Source organism: Gadus morhua, unplaced genomic scaffold (assembly GCF_902167405.1).
Source record: "Gadus morhua unplaced genomic scaffold, gadMor3.0, whole genome shotgun sequence".
NCBI lineage: Eukaryota > Metazoa > Chordata > Actinopteri > Gadiformes > Gadidae > Gadus > Gadus morhua.
Window position 1 is genome coordinate 193,951 of NW_021963952.1, and position 15,071 is coordinate 209,021.

Sequence of the window (15,071 nt, forward strand, 5' to 3'; positions counted from 1 at the left end):
TAAACCTACTCCCTCTCTCTCTATGTTACCTATATACATTATTTCTGATTTTTCTTTATTTATTCTAGCGCCCGACGCTCTCCCATATATCTCTGCCAATTCTAGCACCCTTTTCACACTGTTCCCATCCCTCACCGTTATTGTTGTGTCGTCTGCATATTGATTTATTGTATGTATGCTCCCAGATGGTAGTTGTATGCCCTGAACTCTTGCGTCGTTTTTAATTAGTAAGGCCAGGGGCTCTGCCGAAATGGCATAGAGCAACGCCGATAGGGGACATCCCTGCCTTATCGATCTCCCAAGACAAAATCTGTCAGTCAGCACTCCATTTACTTTGACACAGCTCCTTGCACCCTCGTACAACCTCCTGACCCACCCCACTAATCTCTCTCCAAATCCAAATCTCACCAGTAATCTAAATAAAAACTCATGCTCCACCCTATCAAATGCTTTATTCCAATCTATAGCTAACACTATTCCCCCTGTTCCGTCTCTCTTCATGAATTCTATTGTATCCCTAACTGTCGCTATTGTGTCAGCTATATCCCTACCTGGTATACTGTAACTTTGAGATGTTTTGATTATATCCCCTATCACTCGTTTTATTCTGTTAGCCAACACCTTGGCCAGAATTTTGTAATCTACATTTAGCAGACTTATAGGCCTATAATTCTGCAAGTCTAGTTTACTTCCTTTCTCCTTAAAAACTAAGGTAATCACACCTTCTACCATCCTACCCTGCACTATCCCTGTTTTCTCAGTCTCCCTGAATACCTCTACTAAAATTGATGCCATCTGCTCCTTATATACTTTATAAAATTCAATCCCTATCCCATCACTCCCAGGACTCTTCCCGCTTTTCAGCCCCTCTATCGCCTCCATCACCTCCATCCTACTTATCTCTCTGTCACACCATTTACTATCGTCCACACTCAGCTTGCTTTCGACACTATCCAGTACCTCCACTATACTGTCCTCCTCTAATCCACCTCTCTGATATAACTCCCCATAAAACTCTTGCACCCTCTCCAGTATGGCCACATAGTCTGCTACTACCTCCCCCTCCTTTTTCCTGATTTCGTGTATATATGTCCTGCTTTGTTTGCTTTTTTCTAGGCCCAGAAAATACGCTGTGCACCTTTCTCCCTCCAGCGCATATTTAGCTTTGCTCCGTAAAATTGCTCCTCTACATTTCTCTGCCTCATATCTCTGAAGTTCCATCTTTACCTCTATATAAGGTAACACTTTAGTTTGATAGTCCACTGTTGACACTCAACAAGCCATCAGTAGATATTCAGTTGCATGTCAACAGTGAATGAGTTGACATTCAACCGAACTATCTCAACTGATAAGCAACATGTATTCAACTAACTTTAAGTTAACTATAAGTTGCACTATTAGTAGATGGTTAGTTGATATTTGACAGAGCTTGTTCAACAGATAAGAAACATGGATTCAACTAACTGTCTGTTAACTATAAGTTGCGCTATTAGTAGATGTTGTTTTGTACACGTAGCATGCATTCAACTAACTGTCAGTTAACTATTAGTTGCATTATTAGTAGATGGTTAGTTGATAATCAACAAAGCTTTCAACAGATAAGAAACAAGCATTCAACTAACTAAGTTAACTACACGTTGCACTATTAGCTGGTGTTTAGTTGATATTCAACAGTGAGTTAGTTGATACTCTACAGAGCTTGTCAACAAATATGTAACATGCATTCAACTAAGTGTTAGTTAACTATAATAGTATATTTTTATTTCGTTCATTTATTTTTACAAAAACAGTCTGCAACAGACATTGTGCTCTTTACTACATGTTCTTTACAAATATTCAACTATCAGTTGAGTGTCAACTTCTAGTAAGTTGACTATCAACTGCTGTTATTAACCAATTCTCAACTTACGTTTCATATGGATCAACTTTCCTCCACTCACAAGGAACACATCTAATGAATGAACATTCAACCCTCTGTTGATCATATATGTTCATTGTAAAATAAAGATGAGAATATTTTATCAATCAATAGGCACCCTGTGTAGGTGACAACCTGTTCATTGTCATATGACTGTAGACAAACTATAAGTCAATATTCAACTAAGCATTAGTAGAGAGGTCTTAGGACTGTCAAATTAAAGTGAAAACAGTTTAGTGTGTGCAAACTATTAACAGAGCAAAACAGAGAAAATAGTTGACTATCAGTTGATTCTCAACAAACTATCAGTCGATATTCAATTAAGCATTAGTAGACAGGTCTTAGGACTGTCAAATTAAAGTGAAAACAGTTTAGTGTGTGCAAACTATTAACGGAGCAAAACAGAGAAAATAGTTGATTCTCAACAAACTATCAGTCGATATTCAACCAAGTATTAGTAGAGAGGTCTTAGGACTGTCAAATTAAAGTGAAAACAGTTGAAAAACTACAAACTAGTAACTGTACAAAATAGAGACAAGTTTTGCTCAACTGATCAGTAACACTGGATGACCGCAAAGTGAAATAAACAACTTTATTATTAAAAAAAAAACTAAACTTTGAAGGTTGGGCACGCGATTTGCGAAACGCCAGCAGATTTTGAAAATACACAACTCAAAAAAAGCGCCTTATGTCCTTGACAAGCCTGCCAAGGACACCTTCTGAATTTTTCCTCGCTAACCAGTAGGTCCACTCAATAAAGCAGAGCTGCTCTTTCAAGGCCTTCTCCGACCGATTCCCCCGCATTCTCCAAATTTCCTTTTTATAGGTCTGCCCCGCTCTCTCGAGGTTCTGAGTATGGAGTCCTGTCTGAGGGTCAACATAATGTTGGCTGTGGTTCACCCTGACATGCCTGTAGCCCTCTGTGGCGAGACCGGCATACGCTCTCCACTCATCACTTACGACGAGACTGTGACGCTTCACATGCTTTTTGATGATAGGAACAAGGGTCTCCTTATTTTGTCTCTGCCCGAGGCGAAGAATAGGACGCCTGTCAGACCGTTTGATTTGGAGCATTCCAAAGACCCATGTCCTTTTTCTCCTCCAGCTGTTCCCGAAGCGCCCTCTTCCGTACTGCCAAAACACAATATAAATGTTATAAAATAAATAATACCCTACAGTCAAACATATACATAATCAATGTTATATTACTGCCAGTGAGAAGTAGGATGATTATGCTAATTTCCAAATGATATAAATAATGGAGTAATATAAAAACTTTTGTTTTTTTAAGTTTGGAATGCATATTATTATTAGTATGTGTTGTTGCATGTCAACAGTGAATGAGTTGATAACTCTTTCATGCATTGAACTACCTGACAGTTACCTAGAAGTTGCATGATTACCTTGATATGATATAGCATACGGTCTAATTTTATTTCTTATTTCAACTTGCTCTACCTGAAAAAACTATAATGTTGCCCATGTTTTCTTAAGGCATAGATTGGTTATAGCAAATAGTATCAAAACACTCCTCGGCGTCTTCCATACTTCTTGAAAGATGCATTCAGCACACAAGTCATGACCTTGTAACTTTTCATCGGCCCCTCCAATATGCCGATTTGCATGTGAATACAGTACATAGTGCTATTTATTTGATTGCATTAACATCATCAAGTACTTAAATTAATATTTTTTTTCAAGTGTGGTTAAAACCATTCCAGGGAAAATATTTTCAATGGTGAGGCTTTAAATACAAATTCCGAAAATTCAGAAATTATGTTCATAGAGCCAAACTTCCACAATAATTAATCTAAAAGTAAAGCTTAAAGATTTCTCTTGAAGACAATTGATATTTCAACATTAATTTTATGATAAAATCCAAAACAAGAACTGAGGAAAGATCAGGTTTTTGATGAGTTGAAATTGAATGACCCCATATTTAGTGAATTATATTACAAATATACCTTGCGCTTATGGCAGAACTTGCTCTCGTCAATGTGGACGATAGCGTTGACTCCACCGATTTTCTGGCCTTTTTCTTTCCTGTGCCTTTTAAGGCTTTTTAGGCAAATTCTTCGCAGTTTTTTAGACATCATTGAGAGTGTTGCAGTGCTTTTAGTGATGCCATCCTGAAGCATGTCTACCTGCCGTAGCTGCAAACCCTGTGCAAATCTACAAAGAAAACAAAGATTGAATCAGAACTGTTTACATAAACAAAGAAAATATGTGCTTGTTTGATCAATCCGTAAGTCTACTTTTGTCACAAAGCTTTTTCTACTGAAAAACTACTGTTGCAACTTGCAACTATAGTTTCAGCTTAAATTGTACAAACATTTCACACTCTGAACCTAGAGCTGTAATCTGTGAAATACTGGAGTTGGAGAAAACCTAAAATGATTACCTGTGAATGTACTTCATCCATGTGAAGAGACTACAGTGTGAGTTTGAGAAAAGAGACTTGGTCCTTACACTTCTCCTCAAACGTCCACATCTTTTACGACGGCACTCCCTGAAAATTGCAAACAAATTGGACATTTAAATGATGTCTATAAGTTTGACATATACATACATACATTGTCTACAAACTGCTCAGCCTAAAACATTGTGGCAATGTAAATAACCCTTATTGATGATCATGTCATAAATGATAACTTGATCAAATAGATATCTTAAAACTTAAACTAGCTTGATACTACATATTAAGCTACATGCTTCCGGCTATTCGCTGTGTACAAGCTTATTCATCATTTCAATCATGCATTACAAAGGGGTAGGATTAAGTGTATAGTTCTTCCTACTTGTTTCAGGCATATCAATTAAATATATCTATTTTTATTTATTTTTTGTGAATTGATTTGAACATAATTTTTGTCTATTGTATTTTCATTCTTTTCATTTTTTTTTTTTTTTTTTGATATGTCTGAAATAATAACATTGAATCAATCAAACCATTCATTAGCATTTGATTCATTACTTACATATATCACATTCAAATGGAATTGTTAATAAGGGCTACCATACAAATATTTCAATATTAGCATTTGTTTTTTTGGGGCGGTGTCACGTTAAAATTGTACCGGGGGCGAAAATTGTACCGGCCTACGTCATCACAACAGATTACGTGAGGGGTTGTCCGTTGCCAGGCAGGTTTCAATTGCGCTGATGTTGCCGAAGACGAAATAATATAATACCGATAACGGATCGCGCTAGATAACACTTGTTTTTACTTTATATTTGTATTGCATTTAATTGTTTAATCGAATTTAGCTAGTAAACTGAGTGTTTAATGTGTTCATAGTCTAGCTAGCTTGTGTTAATTTAATTTCCTTAATTAAATTTAGAGAATAGATTATAGGTAATAGATAGATAATAGATAGGTAGATAGGTGAGCAGGCATTTACTAACTGTTTTTTATTATTATTATTCACGTTATCCCCATAACATTTAGCTGTTACTGTGTAGGGAAATAGATAAATACAATGCAATACAATACAAATATAAAGTTAGGAACGCTAATGTAGCAGGGTTAATGCTTCCCACTTGCCATTGCCAGCGAGATCCTTGCGCTGGCTGTGGTAGCGGGAGCCTTGGTTGGAGTGCTAGAGCTCCCCCTAGCGGAATGCGGGGGTTGTATTGTACGTTGCTGCCTCCTCTCCTCAGTCTACGTATACCCCGGCTGGGAGAGGTAGGTAGTCAGAGCAGTTAAATATGAATCCACACTTTGGCGATGTTTTACGGGAGTCTACATGTACATAATACTGTATTAATACTTGGTTGCTTGTACATATATATTGTGTTCCTTGGAATCTGTAATTACATTTAAATGGACTTTAGGCTTAGGATCGCTAGCTTGGCTACCATGTGCTTTGGTCGTAGCTACTTAGCTAGCGTGGACTTCGCCAAGAATGTGTACTTCAGCTTGTCTTTGTCTCATGTTAGGCTGCCATTGTGAGGGTTCTCAAAGAGCATTTCCCATGTTAATATTCCACCAGGTATGTCACCAAACGCCCATTCAAATATTAATTTGTTTAATGTGATATTTATTTCCATGTAAATGGCTAGTCTACGTATACCCCGGCTGGGAGAGGCTGCCATTGTGAGGGTTCTCAAAGAGCATTTCCCATGTTAATATTCCACCAGGATAAACGGCTGGCTGCCAATGGTTCCATCGTGGTCTCAATCACAACGCAACGAGAGAGTACGCAACCGCTACAAATGGTGCCGTGACCCGTTCTTCTCTGCCTGTCTGCTGCGTCATTGAGGATCGCCATTCAACACGTGGCACGTGAGCACCGACGACGTGGCCGTGCAGTGAGTCGCCCGTGCTGCTTCTAGTAGACAGGTTCAGTAATAAAAATAAAGAGGAATAGTTCGAACCAAGGGATATGGTTACTGCCGACCATCTTGTAAAGATATGTGTTTTAATTTTTTTGTGTTTTATTTTATTTTTATTTCTCCTCGTGCACATAATGCAAATTGTTTTCTTTTTTTGCTTTTGAGTTGAACGTGACATTTGAACAGTGACGTGTCATTAGTTGTGTATGTGTTTTTATTTCTTTACTATTGTCACTGCATAACGTACATTTTGGGTTTTGGGAAATTGTGACTCATTAAAGATGGATGAGCTGAACTTATCTGCTCTAGGCAGGGGTCAGACATTTATGTTTAGCCCATCACTCCAGAAAGGAGGTTTTCGGGGGAGGCCCCTGACATCCACTCCTCAACAGGCCAAAGTGAATGGTGCTGAGGGTCACGTTTCTTCTAGTGCTGATCAGTTAGCTGGTCCATCTGCATTTTCTGGGGGTAGGGATGTGGACCATGTCCCTGTGCATGTATTAACTGACTTAGTTAAGCAGATAGGGACTAGTATTGGGGAGAACATTGCCTCTTGTCTTAGGTCCGCCCCAACTGGTGATGTTACTTTGGCCCCTTCGACCATTGCTGATCTCTCTAAGATGAGCCTGACTGTTAGCCAGCATAGTGGTGAACCGCATCCCTTCAGGGGGGACAAGACTGACAAACTTTCGGTTTCTGAGTGGGAAGACTGTGTTAAAGTGTATCTGGCTAAGAGGGATGTTCAGTTATGTGATCAGGCGGAAGAAGTAATGGGCAGGCTACAGGGTAGAGCACGTGATGTTGTGAGAGTGGGGGTGCGTAGCAAGCCTAGTTTGGTCTTACGGTTAGGTCCTCAGCCCATTTTCGACATACTCAAGCAACACTTTAGTGAGTCTGTGACTTCTTTCATGCCTCTTGCTGACTTCTATGACACAAAGCCCTTAGAGAATGAAAGTGCTGTTGACTATTGGATCCGGCTTAACAAGGCACTCGACACAGATACGGATGGGCTGAAAAGGCAAGGCAAAACTATTGATGACTCCTCTAGGGAAGTGACTGTCATGTTCATCACTCACTGTCCCGATCGAGAACTGTCTCTGGTCTTCAGCTGTAGGCCACTGGAGGAGTGGACTGCCATGGATGTGCAGGTACGGCTTGATGAGCACCATCACAAAAAACGTCTTCAGCAGCGCCATTCAGCTGCACGTTCCTCAGACCACCTGCAATATTCTCAGGCTGTTGATGCTGTGCATAGTCACGTGCAGACTGCAGTGACTCCTGCTGCCCAACCTGCCATGACCGGCGGGCCGGCGTCAGGTGAGAGTCACGTTCTTGGGCATATTGTCACTCTGCTGGAGCGTTTGTTACAACGGGAGTCTCCTCAGCGTTACGGGCAGCCTAGACAGAGACCTGTCGGTCGCACCCGGGCTCGGGGGCCATGCGCTATTTGTGGCTGCGACGACCATGACACTGCTTCCCACTGTCGGAACGAACGTCTATGCTTCCGCTGCCATGCTGCTGGGCATCAAGCTGCCACTTGCTCAGCCCCACCTGCTCCTGGTTCACCCACGCAGCAGGGAAACTAGCTGACCCGCACGAGGAGGGGTCTAGTGAAGGGTCAGCTGGCGCATCCCCATATGACGATGATATTCAGTCCGTTTTTTCACATGCTTGTGCAACGACGGACAGTGATTCAAATTTAATTTTTCAGAACACGCAGCGACTGACTGCGAAAGACAATCTTTTCTACACTAGTGTGATGATTTATGATGCTGTGGAGGTGCGTGCCATGTTGGACAGTGGTTCAATGGCCTGTTCTATGAGCTCACGCTTACTTCCAAAGCTGCAGGACGCAGGTGTTATTTCCCCTCACTCTGTTGCCCCGACATCAGTTGTGCTGATTGGCTGTGGAGGGTTGAGGACATGTCCTGTAGGTGTATGCGAGCTGCAGATGAAAGTCCATGACTGCCAGATCTCCGTGCCCACACTCGTTGTGGATGGTCAGAGTGATGACCTGATTCTGGGCAGCAACGTTATAAAACACCTCATTCGAATGGCTAAACACCCTGGGAGTTTCGGGGAGACAGCATCTCTTTCACCTCAGGCGTCTGGTAAGGAGGACGGTCTTCTGCAGCTGTTGGCCACTGTGGAGAAATGGAGAGCCCACCCAGAAAAAGTGGGCACAGTCAAGCTGAAGCATGCCATGACTTTAGAGCCTATGCGAGAACACTTAGTGTGGGGGCGCTTGCCTGGTCATGTGTGCCTCTCTGCTGGAAGCACACTGGTAGTGGAACCAAGTCAGTCACGAACAGTGCCACGGACCGTCATGGTAGGGCGACTGGTGACGCCACTATGGGGCGATGGTTGGGTCCCAGTGAGAATTATCAACCCCTCCAATAAGCCTGTGACTCTAAGACGGAACTGCAAGTTTGCTGACGCGTCCCCCTGTGTGGCACTTGAGGACTTTGACAATGACTATTTGTACAGGACTGACGAGACTGACAGTGTTGAATGTAATGTAGCCAAGACTACTGACCTGACTGACACGGGTAGCGAGAAGAGCTTGACAGTTGACTCTGAGCGCTCTATGCCCAGGCCTTGTAGGTCAGCCCTTCACGACTTGGGTCTGCAGGACATTGACATTGACTCAGCTGATTTGTCTCCATTCTGGAAAGCAAAGCTGGTTGATCTGCTGACAAAGTATGAGTCCATCTTCTCTCGCCACAGCATGGACTGCGGTACAGCCAAAGGGTTTGTCCACCGCATCCGCCTGAGTGACAGCAAACCCTTCAGGCTGCCGTATCGTCGGCTGGCTCCATCTCACTATGACAAGCTCCGAACGGCTTTGAATGAGATGGAGGAGCGAGAGATCATAAGGAAATCTGCGAGTGAGTATGCATCGCCGCTTGTCCTAGTTTGGAAAAAGAATGGAGACTTGCGTCTCTGCACAGATTTTCGCTGGCTGAATGCGCGTACCGTAAAGGATGCCCCCCCTCTGCCTCACCAGGCCGACGCTTTGGCAGCTCTGGGGGGAAATACATTTTTCTCGACCATGGACTTGACCTCGGGATACTACAATGTGGAAGTACACGAGGAGGATAAGAAGTTTACTGCGTTCACCTCCCCATTTGGGCTTTATGAGTACAACAGACTCCCGCAGGGTCTGTGTAACAGCCCGGCAGCATTCATGAGGATGATGATGGCTATCTTTGGTGACCAAAACTTCTTAAGCCTCCTCTGCTATTTGGATGACATTTTGGTTTTTGCTCCTAACGAACAGCTAGCTTTGCAAAGACTAGAAATGGTTTTTGAGAGATTGAAGGTGCACAATCTAAAGTTAGCCCCCAAAAAGTGCCACCTCCTGCGGCCATCTGTGAGGTTTTTGGGGCACATCATTGACAAACATGGCATTGCCACAGACCCTGAGAAGGTCAAGGCCATTGTAAATCTCAGCGAGAAAGACTTGATGGATGAGTCCGGCATTGTCCCATCTCCCACCAAGATAAGATCATTCCTTGGTATGGTTGGGTTCTACCAGCAATTCTTTGAGGGCTACTCGAAGATCAGCAAGCCCCTCTTTGCACTTACCTCTGGAGTCAAGAGGCCACGTTACAGTACGGGGAAAAGGAAAACGCCTGTAACAAGGAAACTTACCTCTACTGACTGGACAGTGGAATGCGGAGAGGCTTTCAAGAGGCTAAAACTAGCGTTGCTAGATAATGCTGCTCTGGCTCACCCAGACTTCAGCAAGCCCTTTTTGCTCTCAGTGGACGCCTCCTCCAATGGTCTGGGTGCGGTGTTATCTCAACTGACTGAGGGGGATAATGTAGCACGTCCGATTGCATTCGCCAGCAAATCTCTCAACTATGACCAGTCTCGCTACCCAGCACATAGGTTGGAGTTTCTGGCGCTCAAATGGGCTGTCTGTGACAAATTCAGCCACTGGCTGAGAGGCCACAAGTTTACGGCATGGACGGACAATAATCCGTTGACCTACATTCTGAGTAAGTCCAGACTCGATGCTTGTGAACAGAGATGGGTGGCTAAGCTCGCCCCGTTCGACTTTGAAATAAGATACATCCCCGGTCCTAAGAATGTTGTGGCGGACGCCCTCAGCCGGGAGCCTTTTGTGCAGCCCAGTATGCTTCATCGTCTCACCAGGGTCCCGTATGATGCACTCATGGAGGAGGCGAACGCCTTGAACCTTGACAGTGTGCAGGATGCGTTCCGTCAATCCTGCAATCCGCGAGTCATGCCATCTCTCAGCAGTGCTGTGGCAGTGTCCTTGGGCCCTTCCGTTTCCAATCAGGCCGTCTCTGCTGTCTTGGAGCGGTCATTGGGCCAGGAGCATGTGCCTCCCCAAGCCTTTCTCCTTCCTCAGCTTGTGCAATCCATCCAACCACGTGAGCATTCCGACATCCGTCCCTTGCCTAAAGAGACGTTGATGGCTTCACAACGTGCACACCCTTGCTTGAGTCGGGTGCTTCACTTTGTGGAGAGGCAGAGACGTCCATCAAGGCGTGAGCGTGGGCATGAGCCAGCTGACACTTTGAGGCTCCTCAGGCATTGGGAGAAACTTTCCATCAAACAAGGCGTCCTCTATCGTGTTTCGAAGGATGTTGTCACACAGCGGAAGACGTACCAGTATGTTGTGCCCTTGGTACTGAGGGAAGAGGTCCTCAGAGGTGTGCATGATAAAGCTGGTCACCAAGGCCAAAGACGAACGCTCTACCTCTCTAGACAGAGATTCTACTGGCAAGGCATGGAGAGAGACGTGAAGGAATACGTGCGGTGTTGTCGCCGCTGTGTATTTAGCAAGTCTCCAGAGCCGGAGGGCAGGGCGCCACTCGAGAGCATAGTGACATCTAGGCCTCTCGAGTTGGTTTGTATTGACTTTTGGTCGGCTGAGGATTCTTCTAACAAGTCACTTGATGTGCTTGTGGTTACCGACCATTTTACCAAACTGGCTCATGCATATCTCTGTCCAAACCAGTCAGCAAAAGCTGTTGCAAATCAACTTTGGAACAACTTCTTCTGTGTGTACGGCTTTCCTGAGCGCATACATTCGTACCAGAATATCGACTGATAGTTTGTTGAGAATCAACTGATAGTCAACTATTTTCTCTGTTTTGCTCTGTTAATAGCTTGTAGACACTAAACTGTTTTCACTTTAATTTGACAGTCCTAAGACCTGTCTGCTAATGCTTAATTGAATATCGACTGATAGTTTGTTGATAATCAACTGATAGTCAACTATTTTCTCTGTTTTGCTCTGTTAATAGTGTGTAGACACTAAACTGTTTTCACTTTAATTTGACAGTCCTAAGACCTCTCTACTAATGCTTAATTGAATATCGACTGATAGTTAGTTGAGAATCAACTATTTTCTCTGTTTTGCTCTGTTAATAGTTTGCACACACTAAACTGTTTTCACTTTAATTTGACAGTCCTAAGACCTGTCTACTAATGCTTAATTGAATATCTACTGATAGTTTGTTGAGAATCAACTGATAGTCAACTATTTTCTCTGTTTTGCTCTGTTAATAGTGTGTAGACACTAAACTGTTTTCACTTTAATTTGACAGTCCTAAGACCTCTCTACTAATGCTTAGTTGAATATTGACTGATAGTTTGTCGACAGTCATATGACGATGAACAGGTTGTCACCTACACAGGGTGCCTATTGATTGATTAAATATTCTCATCTTTATTTTGCAATGAACATTTATGATCAACAGAGGGTTGAATGTTCATTCATTAGATGTGTTCCTTGTGAGTGGAGGAAAGTTGATCCATATGAAACGTAAGTTGAGAATTGGTTAATAACAGCAGTTGATAGTCAACTTACTAGAAGTTGACACTCAACTGATAGTTGAATATTTGTAAAGAACATGTAGTAAAAAGCACAATGTCTGTTGCAGACTGTTTTTGTAAAAATAAATGAACAAAATAAAAATATACTATAGTTAACTAACACTTAGTTGAATGCATGTTACATATTTGTTGACAAGCTCTGTAGAGTATCAACTAACTCACTGTTGAATATCAACTAAACACCAGCTAATAGTGCAACGTGTAGTTAACTTAGTTAGTTGAATGCTTGTTATCTGTTGAAAGCTTTGTTGATTATCAACTAACCATCTACTAATAATGCAACTAATAGTTAACTGACAGTTAGTTGAATGCATGCTACGTGTACAAAACAACATCTACTAATAGCGCAACTTATAGTTAACAGACAGTTAGTTGAATCCATGTTTCTTATCTGTTGAACAAGCTCTGTCAAATATCAACTAACCATCTACTAATAGTGCAACTTATAGTTAACTTACAGTTAGTTGAATACATGTTGCTTATCAGTTGAGATAGTTTGGTTGAATGTCAACTCATTCACTGTTGACATGCAACTGAATATCTACTGATGGCTTGTTGAGTGTCAACAGTGGACTATCAAACTAAAGTGTTACCTCACTTGGTAACCAACAATGATTTTTTCACTTTACATTGTTGATTTCGCTCAAAACAAATGTATTCCACTTCCAAATGGTTTAGAATGGCCCAATAACCCTTTGGTAAGCTTAGTAACACGTTTGCATCAAAATTGACAGAGATATCAACATTTCTTGTTTTTATGCCTACAAAATGCTTTTCAGAGCGCTAGAATCACTTTTCGACCAACAACGTGTTTTTGTCCTTACATTGTTGATTTCGCTCAAAACTAATGTATTCCACTTCCAGATGGTTTAGTATGGCCCAATAACCCTTTGGTAAGCTTAGTAACACGTTTGAATTGAAATTGACAGATATCAACATTTCTTGTTTTTATGCCTGCAAAATGCTTTTCAGAGCGCTAGAATCACTTTTCAACCAACAATGTTTTTTTCACCTTACATTGTTGATTTCGCTCAAAACTAATATATTCCACTTCCAAATGGTTTAGTATGGCCCAATAACCCTTTGGTAAGCTTAGTAACACGTTTGATTTGAAATTGACAAATATAAACATTTCTTGTTTTTATGCCTGCAAAATGCTTTTCAGAGCGCTAGAATCACTTTTCAACCAACAATGTGTTTCACCTAACATTGTTGATTTCGCTCAAAACTAATGTATTCCACTTCAAAATGGTTTAGTATGGCCCAATAACCCTTTGGTAAGCTTAGTAACACGTTTGAATTGAAATTGACAAATATCAACATTTTTTATTTTTATGCCTGCAAATTTTTTTTCAGAGCGCTAGAATCACTTTTCAACCAACAATGTGTTTTCACCTTACATTGTTGATTTCGCTCAAAACTAATGTATTCCACTTCAAAATGGTTTAGTATGGCCCAATAACCCTTTGGTAAGCTTAGTAACACGTTTGAATTGAAATTGACAGATATCAACATTTCTTGTTTTTATGCCTGCAAAATGCTTTTCAGAGCGCTAGAATCACTTTTTGATCACTTCCAAATGGTGGAGTTGGCCCCATAACCCTATGGTGAGCTTAGTAACACGTTTGCATTGAAATTGACAGAGATATCAACATTTCTTGTTTATGAGCGCAAAATGCTTTTCAGAGCGTTAGAATCACTTTTTGATCACTTCCAAATGGTGGAGTTGGCCCCATAACCCTATGGTGAGCTTAGTAACACGTTTGCATTGAAATTGACAGAGATATCAACATTTCTTGTTTTTATGAGCGCAAAATGCTTTTCAGAGCGTTAGAATCACTTTTTGATCACTTCCAAATGATGGAGTTGGCCCCATAACCCTATGGTGAGCTTAGTAACACGTTTGCATTGAAATTGACAGAGATATCAACATTTCTTGTTTATGAGCGCAAAATGCTTTTCAGAGCGCTAGAATCACTTTTTGGCCATCAATGTGTTTTTGACCTTACATCGTTTATTTTGCTCAAAACTACTTCCAAATGGTGGAGTATGGCCCTATAACCCTGTGGTGAGCTTAGTAACACGTTTGCATTGAAATTGACAGAGATATCAACATTTCTTGTTTTTATGAGCGCAAAATGCTTTTCAGAGCATTAGAATCACTTTTTGATCACTTCCAAATGGTGGAGTTGGCCCTATAACCCTATGGTGAGCTTAGTAACACGTTTGCATTGAAATTGACAGAGATATCAACATTTCTTGTTTTTATGAGCGCAAAATGCTTTTCAGAGCATTAGAATCACTCTTTGATCACTTCCAAATGGTGGAGTTGGCCCTATAGCCCTATGGTGAGCTTAGTAACACGTTTGCATTGAAATTGACAGAGATATCAGGGTGTCCGCGGAGGTCTTAAAAGTCTTAAAAAGTCTTAAATTCATTTTTCCAAATTTAAGGCCTTAAAAAGTCTTAAATTTGTCAAAAATGTTATATGCTGGTCTTAAATTTATAACTCGGGAGGTCTTAAATTTGTCGGGGCAGGGCTATTTAATATTTTTCTCGCGGGACTTTCGGGAAGGAGATGTAGAGAGGCTACTTTCTTGCTAGCTGCATATATAAACGGATGTCTGCGCGCATGCTAGCTAGTCTGCAACAATGGGTTGCAAAAAAGTTCAACGTCAGTTGGCTGGAAGACGTCCGTTTCCGAGGTTGGCTAGCGTCCGTTGCCAACCCAGAACAGGCCAGATGCATTCCGTGCAAAAGTAGCCTACATTCAAGCTCGGCACCATGGGGATTAAGGCTGTCGTCAGCCATATGCAGAGCCAAAAACATAAAACCTCTGCCAGGAGCCACACACAGACCCCAGCCATTTCTACGTTTTGCATCTCTGCCCCGGCGCCACCACCGCAGACGGTCCGCGCTGCTAGCACTGACCTGAGGGTAGCAT